Source organism: Felis catus, chromosome A3, assembly GCF_018350175.1.
Source record: "Felis catus isolate Fca126 chromosome A3, F.catus_Fca126_mat1.0, whole genome shotgun sequence".
Taxonomy (NCBI): Eukaryota; Metazoa; Chordata; class Mammalia; order Carnivora; family Felidae; genus Felis; species Felis catus.
In genome coordinates this window covers 137840673-137850400 of record NC_058370.1, presented here as the reverse complement: position 1 = coordinate 137850400, position 9728 = coordinate 137840673, and the positions used below count along the sequence as shown (strand labels likewise).

The 9728-nt window shown below is 50.0% G+C and overlaps 1 long non-coding RNA gene across 1 annotated transcript in view; it reads left to right on the top strand.

Annotated features, from left to right (window-relative positions):
* The first annotated feature begins 814 nt into the window (after window positions 1-814).
* Window positions 815-9728, top strand: part of LOC123384647 — a 47175-nt gene continuing 38261 nt past the window's right edge. The window contains exon 1 of the long non-coding RNA XR_006596072.1: window positions 815-1642. This is a non-coding gene — a long non-coding RNA (uncharacterized LOC123384647). The remainder of the gene's footprint in view (window positions 1643-9728) is intronic.

The window sequence follows — 9728 nt, the reverse complement described above, 5'->3', positions numbered from 1 at the left end:
CCTTTTGTTTTGAGAGTGGAGCAGCCCCACCCCAGGAGCCCAAACATCCCCCTTGGTCCTGGCCCTTCACTTCATGTCAGGCAGTGTTGGTCAAGCCTTTGTCTGGTCAAGCCTTTTCATGTCCCTGGACTGAGAGCCCAGCAGACTGATGGCTTTAACCCTCTCTATTGCTTTATGTTTTCTTCTTTCCTTTTTAAACTATGGACATTTTTCTCTTAGTGTTGAGTATGGATATGCCTTTACAATTAATTTTTTTCCAATTGCCTGAGAAGAGTCATTTTAAAGATTGAACTCAGCATCATCTTGAAAACAAGTATGACTTTATTTTATTTATTATTTTATTTATTTATTTATTAAAATAAAATTTATTTTATTTTATTTTATTTATTTTAAAATAAATTTTTATTTTATTTATTTATTTATTTATTTATTTATTAAAAATGTTTTTAATGTTTTTTTTTTTTTAATTTTTTTTTTCAACGTTTATTTATTTTTGGGACAGAGAGAGACAGAGCATGAACGGGGGAGGGGCAGAGAGAGAGGGAGACACAGAATCGGAAACAGGCTCCAGGCTCTGAGCCATCAGCCCAGAGCCCGACGCGGGGCTCGAACTCACGGACCGCGAGATCGTGACCTGGCTGAAGTCGGACGCTTAACCGACTGCGCCACCCAGGCGCCCCATTTAATGTTTATTTTTAAGAGAGAGAGAGAGAGAGCATGAGCAGGGGAGGGGCAGAGAGAGAGAGGGAGACACAGAATCCAAACCAGGCTCCAAGTTCCGAGCTGTCAGCCCAGAGCCTGACACGGGGCTCAAACTCACAAGCTGTGAAAGCATGACCTGAGCTGAAGTCGGACGCTCTATGGACTGAGCCACCCAGGTGCCCTGAGTACAACTTTATTTTTGTTTATTGTTTTAGGAGTATGTCATGCTGTTGACTCTTGCTAAATTTACGGTCGAGAGAAAGCCCTAGATCTTTCACAAATTAAATGCTGTCAACATCAAATATCTTTCAATCCTGCAAGTTATCCAATTATTTTAAAACTAAATGTCCTTGTTCCAGTTTAATATTGTATTTGGAAATACAGTGAGTTTTCAGCAGACACTCCTAGCTCTGAGAGCCATAGACTCTCTGTCTTCATAGAATTTACTCACAACTTTTACAAGGACAGGGCTAAGGACAGGTCCACCAGAGATTGCTTTCAAGTTTGACATCGGTTGGCCCGTTGGCATTCTTTGAGTGTGATTTTTCATGAAACTGGGAGTTAATTTAACAACAGAAATTTGCTACACGAGCGTGAGTTTTGGAGGCAGATAATGTATTCGCTGTAACAAGGGTTTCACAACTTGATTGTGCCACTTACTGGGTATTTGACCTCAAAGAATTTACATGCTCTTCCTCAGCCTTGGACTTTCTCATCTACCAAATAAAACATTAAACGGAGGCTTGTGACGTCCACATGAGGTCACAGGTAAGCTCCAGGCACACAGTAGGGAAGTGAGCGACCCTCTCTTCCTGCCCTTCCCCTAACCAAGCCCCGTACCCCACCGTATTTCTTCATCATGTCTCTGTGCCGACTCGTCTGAAATCAAGGTTTCTGCGTGCATGGCGTGACCCGGTGTGCTGGTCTCTTATTTCCAGTGGTGAGTCGGGTCCTGCCTAGTTCTTCAGTGCACCCAAAGGAAGCAGCGTTACCAAAGGAGCAGAGGGTCGATGCAGGGAATACCATTCTGTGACAGGGCCAGGGCATAGCAGGGTGATGGGAAATGAGTCGGGAAGGAAAGCTGGTGTCCAAAACTGTAGGGCCTCGGGGCCCATGAAGGATGGGCAGACATCTTAAAAAAGGCGGTGTCGAAGCGTGATTAAATTGGTGTCGGTGTGGGATCTGAGGAGGAGAAGGCGTGATGGAGTGACTACCTCTAGGCAAAAGCATATGAAGACTGAATGAAGCCAGAGTCAGCAGGGACGGAGAGAAGGGTTGAGAAGTGACCTAGGGCATACTCTTCCTGGGCTACAGTCCACAGGACCTGGGGGCCAAGTGGGGACCATGTATCTCTTGGCAAACTTGGTGAGGACCAGACACTAGGTCTCCAGTGTGGTCCCTGGGCCAGCAGCAGCCCGGGGCTGGCTAGGAATGCAGTTCTCTGGTTCCGTCCAGGATTGCCCAATTGGAAACTCTGGGGAGGGGACTCAGCATTCTGTTCCAACAAGCTCTGGGGGTAATTCTGCTGGAGGTTAGCCTGAGAACCACTGAGATAGGTCATGTGGGTGGAAGAGTAGGTTTCCGTGAAAACGTGTGTTTGGTTTGTGTATTTTGGGGTTTGAGATTGCCGTGAAGCGTGCCTGGCATGTGGGACTGCAAGACTGCGATTGAGGGAAATGTATATTACTTCTAAAATCATTTTAGGTATAAATTTGCTAGACCCAAGTGTTTGCATTTTGGGGATTCATTCATGGGCCAGGATTTCTAGTAATTTTATTTCTCAACTCAACTAATGAAGGGCAATTAGTTAAATGAACAATTTTGATCCATTACAAAGTTTCTTACCTTGTACACGAGTCAGGAAAGGTAATAAAAGAAGAAAAAATAAACCTTTATTTTCTAAGCGTAGTTAAAGGGTTTGATCCAAATAATATTTGAATTTTCATCCTGGAAGAAAAAAAAAAAAACACGTGAAATTGAACTTTAAAAATGACCTCTTGGGCAAACAGAGGATATTTCTTCCTGACAGTTCAGAAGGATATTTACATCGTGATGTCATTCCACATTATAATTACGTAATTGCACATTCTAATGATACAATCACACATGTTACGCTAATTATGTAATTAGGCTTAATGATAGCAATTGTGCAAGCACATAGTATCAGAATCAAAATGAATGAATTAAAAAAACTAGAAGGTACGTGCACATTATGAACTTTGTAAGATCACATTCGGAAAATTTAAAGCAGCTAGCGGCCATCTCAGAGGGCTTAACTGGTCGGATCAGAAACTACCTCCTTTGTTCGTTGGTTATGCCAGCCTCTAAAACTTTGCTGAAATCTGATAAAAGTTCATGTAAGTTGCAAAATCCAGGAGGAGAATGAAACAGAAAGAGAAAAGGGAGAGAGAGAGAGAGAGGCTGTTGAGAGAGTGAATAGGGCTTTAAACAGAGCAGAAACCATTGGCTTCCCCCCAGACTCCCATGTCCCCTTCTGCTCTGACAGAGTCAAGATTTTTATCATATCTGAATTCCTGGGCTTTTGTCATGGAAAGGCCAACTTTCAGATTCGGTGAATGGGACATTCACTGTAATCACCGTTCTCTTGAACTTCCTCAGGATTGCAAATCTTTAGATAGTATCTCAAAACGTTGGAATGTTTATTTTCAATAGTTTCAACTGATCTCGATCCTGGGAAAATAAGAGGTTGCAGAATAGTTATTCCTTTAATGTGGTGATTTGATCACTTTTGCTTATTTTTTAAGCCAGGGGTCTTAACTGAGAAAAAGCCACAGAAGCCTTCCCCCCCTTCCAAGAAGGGTTGCTGTGATCCCTCCCTTAGCAAATGACTTGTGAAGGAGAGCACATCTACCTTTAGGGCCTTTCCAGCAGCCGGTTGCCTAGCATAGGGATGGAGGTGTCATTAAAAAAAAAAAAATGTAATTTTAATTGCATATTCTCCTGAAGATTCACCAGAATGGCTGGCTTAATTTCCCAAGGGGGCCTATTTCTGCCCTCCGGAGAATATGGAGTCTGTCTTCGGACTGAACGCGTGGATTTATTTTCTTTCCTTTGGGCGTGCGGGAGTTTCTGTGCGCTTGCAGTGGCTGCCTGGAAAATGAACGGACCACGTCCCTCCTAGGTTTTATCGTCTCCTCATTAGGTTCCCCGGAATATCTCACACCTCCTGTCTCAGCCCGTCATTTGCCCTAAGCAGGTGACACATTCCTGCAGCTCGCAGGCTGGAAATGGGATCGGTGTCCTCTCCGCAGGCACATCAGCATGCTGCTGCGGCTCTTTGCTTTCTGGCTTGCTCTGGCATTGTCTGCAAGCACGTGACCGTCAGCCTCGGCCACTGCTGCCTCCAGAGGTGGCTGGAGCCCGTGCGCGTAACCCTATTTTCTCATGTGCCACACAGATAGAGCGGCGTTGCACGCCCTCCAGCATCCTGTCCCTGAGTGAGGGCATCACGGGGTCACATGCTGGCTCGTGATAAATGGCATACTTACTGGAAATAGAACCTCATGCTGCATTCCCGCCCCTGCCCAGCTCCCCCTCCCTCCCTCCCTTCCCCCGCAATGTGGACAGACCCGCTGTCTGTGCTTTTGCTAATTCCGTGTCTGGGTGTTATCGTCAATATACTTTTGATTATCAGGATATACCAATCCCAGGATTATCACATGCCTCAGGGGGTTCCTGGTCTCAAAAGATTTAATACGTGCATGGAAGCATATTCATTTTCTTCCTGTAATTCAGAGTGATGAAGCCCACCTTGTAAAAAAAATGTGGAAGGAGGATGTTGTGAAACGTCAAGGAACTAGAAGCCAACTTTCAAATATTTGGAGTTTTTGCCGCATGCAAATTAGAAAGCTGTGGAAGAGTGGAAGAAGCCTTAGAGAAAGTATATGGTGCAGAGGCTCCGTTTCTTAATGAGGGACTTGTCTTGGAACCCATTGAGTGGGCGTTTGAGGTCCCACAGCTGGCGGGAGGGAGAGCCACAACCCCCTCTTCTGAATTCCAGTTGCCTGCTGTCTTAGTTACCCACCGACCGGTTTTCCTCGAACCGTGTTCCTTCCTTCTTGCCTTCCTTCCTTTCTTCCTTCCTACCTTCCTTCCTTCCTTCCTTCCTTCCCTCCCACCTTCCTTCCTGCCTGCCTGCCTTCCTGACTTCACTCCTTCATTCATTCGCAAGTGTTTATTAATATGTATTACTACTTTGCACTACGAAGGAAGAACACAGATGAGTAAAGCATGGTCATGGACCTTCTGATTGATCAGAGATGTTCAGCCTACACTTGACACCCACAAATTAAGGCGAAGTCAGATGAGTGCCAGGACAAGGTTAGAAGCTGGGGGCTGGGGCTGGGAGGAGACAGAGGAGAATTAAGGGACAGCCATTTGGGTTTAACCCTCATGGGGGGATAGGGTTTCAGCTTCGGCTGTACGGACGTCACAGGAAGTGTGGGCAGACCCACAGCGATGGGAAGGAAGCCCATGTTCTGAAATCAGTAAGGACTCGATCTGACCCAAGCTGGGGGAATAATCATCAAGGGTCAGTTTGGCCAGATTATGTAAATTTTGCTTTTGGGCCGATTGGTTTTAATTGAGTCTGGAGGGGAAGGGGAACCACTGAAGATTTTTGAGCAGGAGAGAAAAACTATCAGAGGTAGGATTTAGAAAGATGTGTCAGTCTACAGAGAATGGATTGGAACGGACGATCAGGAAGATAAGTTCTCGGTGCACCCGGTCTGTCCTTTTCCTTTCCCATAGTTCGCGAACTTACACGTGGATGACAGATTCTTGTTTTCAAAGCACTGTTTTCCTTTTCTCTCCCTCCCCCTTTCCTTTCCTCCCTCCTGCCCTCTCCATCCCCCTCTCTTACCCCCTCTCCCTCCTTCTCCCCCATTGTCTCCTGCCCCTTTGTCTCTATCATCTCTTACTCAGCAAGTAATCCCTTACTCAGCAAGTAATCTCTTACTCAGCTGTGGAATCCCAGCCCTACTACGTGCCCCACCGTAGCAGGTGCAGAAGGCCAGTGTAAGACACACCCGTTGGCTGGAGACGTGCGGGCTCTCAGAGCAGGGAGGGCATCACATAACATGAGACATACACGAGAGCGAGTACTGAGTAGAGCACAGCAGGGCCCCCAATCCTGATCCTGCTGAGAACTGGTGGCCAAGGCTTCTTGGAAGTCCCGACTGCCCTTCCGAGTCTTGCAGAATGAGTGGTGGCTGGGCAGATGGCAGGGTCTGATGGAAGGACACGGCAGGCAGAAGGCACCTGGTGCCTGCCCCACACAACCCAACGGCTGCACGAGGACGTGTCAGTGGCCTCCTTCGACGTCACACGTCTGTACGACAGATGGTCCAAACCATGGCAAGACTTCTGCGAGACTTCACTCAAATGGCACCTTCCCAGAGAGACTGATCTAGCCTACCTTTTCCAAATCGAGTCTTCCCCCACCACAGACAACCCTACTATCATTTATCCTGTAATGTTTCACCCTCTGACAATTTTTTAACTTAACTTTGTCTTAATATCAGCTTGTCTTCCAACCCACCTCCTTCCTCTCTGCTCCCATGTTCCCCTCCCCCAGTAGACCCCAAGCTCATGAGGGAGGGTCTCCTCTGATCACTACTGTATCCCTGGCCCCTAGAAAGTCTGACGCAGGGTTGCAGCTGGATAAGTATTTGACGAACAAGTGGTTGGGCCGCTGACACGCCCTTGCTGCCAGTACCCCGTCCCCTTTGCTTATCTGTCACATGTTCCCAGGGTCTGCCCACATCTGCTGGGTCTCCTGCCCAAGGCTGAGCCCCCTCCTTGTGCCTGATTTCGCTCCACCAATACACACGCCTCCTCCGCATTCCCGGCTTCTCACTTTCCATTGGGGCCTCCCTCAACTTGAACACCAGGCCTCTGTGCCTAGAACAGACCGGATCCTCCCTCTGACATCATGTCCTCCTTGCCTGTCATCCTCTTCTCCCCAGGCGGACCAGGCTTCTTGGAAGGGGGTCTTCCTTGCCCTCTGGACTTGCCTAGGTCCTCCACTCCTGGCCTTAGAACTCGGACTTCTGCCATGGAGCGCCTCGTCGGAGGTGACCGCGGCCTCCCTCCACGCTCTGACGTCTGTCCGGAACCTGTTGTAGGCTGGCTGGTGTCCCTCAGAGGAGATGGGTTGAGGTCTTTGCCCCCAGGCCCCGTGGACATGACCTTATTTGGAGACAGGGTCTTAGAGATGTAATCAAGTCCAGACAAGGCTGCTGGACTAGGGTGGGCGCTCTTCCGATGGCCGGTGTCCTTTCGAGAACGGGGACGTTTGGACGCAGACACCCAGAGGGACGGAGTCCTTGTGGTGACAGAGGTGGACGCTGGAGTGACGTGTCCACGAACCAAGAAAGGCCAAGGGTCCGGCCTGTGTCGGGGGAGCGTGTCCTGCCGACACCTTCATTTCCGACCTCCGGCCTCCATGTGGCGCAGGAACTCGGTTCTGTTGTTTGGGCCGCCCCGTCTGGGGTGCTTTGTCGGGCAGCCTCAGCAGACAGGTGTTCGGTTTATTTGGCATCTGTGAACCGTGTGGCAGAACTGGTCCCCCCTCCTTCTCTCCTCCTGCTCTAGCCCTTCTGCTGGGGTTTTTCTGGGGCCTTTTCGGCCTCCCTTCACTGTGTAAAATGTTGGTCTTCCCTGTGATTAAGGAGAGAAATTGGAATGATACATCGTCCACAGCAAGCCTGCATTTCTATTTTCTCCAGAGGTTTCCAGTTAAAAACTAGAACCTTTAGGAAACCGATTTCAAGGCCTGCTTCCCAACTACTGTGAGCAGCTCTGATGAACGGGAAGGGGTGAGGCGTGCATGTGAGCTGTGAAAGGGAGGCATTCCCCCACGCACCCCTCGGGAACAGGCTGGGGCCTAGTTCTGAATGGCCTTTCCCTGCTGTCGACGTGTGTTCTGTACAAATGAACGCGGCCGTGCGAGCCGGCGTGGAGGCCTCGTGCTTGTGGTACGTTTTCTTCCTCAGGCCTCAAAGCCTAGAAGAGTGCATGAACCGTGGAGGATGATGTCGGAGTCCGTCTGAGATGGGGAAGGAAGAGCCGGCCGTGGCTGGTGTGGGTTCCCCGGAGGCCTGGCCACTGTGGCTGCGGGACGTGGATGATGAGGGAGGAGGCATCATCTGCTGATCTGGGCACACGTCGTAGCGGGAAGACTGGAGGGACGTGTCTCAGGAAAACAGAGGGGACGTGACGGTCACCCTGGGAGTCATACAGGTGCTGGAGAGCTGGGTGCTCGTCCGGGCTCCGCCTCTGTCCGTGAGGGCTCCCGGAGGCTCTGGGCCTCGTTATAAATGTGGAGGCTGCACAGGCGTCTCCCTCTGACTTCTCACCCCAGGGCGGTGGCCCCTCATACCCTTCTCCTGAGCCACAGCCTAGGCTTTGTTCATGACAGAGTAAGAAACAAAGTAAACCAGAAACCGGGAGAGCTGTGAGGCAGGCCTATCCTCTCCTGTGTCAACACGTTGGGCCTCAGCCAAGGGCCCCAGCCTCAGTTTACTCCTCAATGAAAGGAGAGCACCGGGTGACCCCAGATTGGCTCCGTGGCTCTGTGTGACCTCCTCACGGCATGGTGCGTGGGGTCTCAAACATGGGGTGGTGGGGTGGCAGCTGGTGACCTGAGGAGCTTTCCGGAAGACGGACAGAGCAGTCCCAGACACGGAGCTTGGAACAGAGTGCACGACGCGGGTTTCGAAGACGTTCTCCGGAGACCTCCTTCGACTCTGCTGTGCACTCGTCACCTGGGGCTCGTTGAAATGCAGATGCTGCTTCCACGGGTCTGGAGCATCTCCATGGGCTGATGCTGGAGCCCCTGCCCACGGCCCACACTGGCAGCAGTGAGGGTGTAGACACAGAACAACGAGGTCATCACTGCGGGGTCTTGGGGATGAGAGGGATGGGTGATTCAGGTGCACCCGGGCCAAGCTTAGAGACAGGCCCTCGATGGTAACGCTAAACTACACGACCTATCTTGTACTCTGCGTCTCCCCAGTGGGGACTCCTGGATTCTCTTGTCCTCTCTTGCTGTTCCTTGGCCGGTTGGACCTCACTTAGGGCCTCCCTGTAGCCCTCACTTTCGGGGCCGCCCGTGCAGGGGGCTCACGAGGTCTGGCCCGTCTGGCTGATGCTCTCAAACGGACATGGTGCTGAGACCACCCCACAGTCTGAGGGCAGGTGACGGCCCCGCCGAGCACCGGAGTTATACGTAGAAATCGGTCTTGTTTTCCAGGTTTCACTCATGTTTCTCCTCGGACCGGCTGGCTCTGATCATTCGTATTGATTCCTGTCTCATTGCGAGACTCCAGTGTCCTGTTAGCAGGCAGGCCCTGCAGGCTTCCTGTGAGCAGGCTAGGAAGGCGGAGCGCCCGCATCCGTGAGTTCCGGCTGTAGGAAAGGCGCATGATCTTTCATCTTATAAACGGTGTGGGGAAAAAATCTCCATCTTGAATCTGTTGCCTCTGACTTTTTGGCTGGGGTGTTCAGGCAGGTCCCCAGGTCTTGAAAGGGCTTTTTTGGGTAGTTGCTTATGGCATCAGCTTTCTCTGGTAGCAGCCTTTGTCGAAGCGTGCTTGCTTTGGAACGAATGCCAAGTGAGTCTGAGCGGTAGGGCAGGCGGTGCCCACGCGCAGCCCTCCCACCTGGCCGGGCTGCCTGCTGAACCTGAGTGCCATGGCCATGACGACTCCGCACGTGAGCAGTGAGCCGGGAAGGGCTACTACCTACACCATCACCCATCCGCTGTGTCTGTCCTCTCTCTTTCAGATCTGTTATCTCTCTCTTTCTCCCTCGCTCTCTATCATCTGTCATCTGTCTTTCTATCATGTATCTATTTGTCTATCGTCTATCAATCAATCATCCGTCTATCTATCATCTGTCTGTCATCTATCTTTCTATCGTCTGTCTTTCTATCTACTTGTCTATCATCTATCAATCAATTACCTATCTATCATCTATCATGTATCTATCTATCATGTATCTAT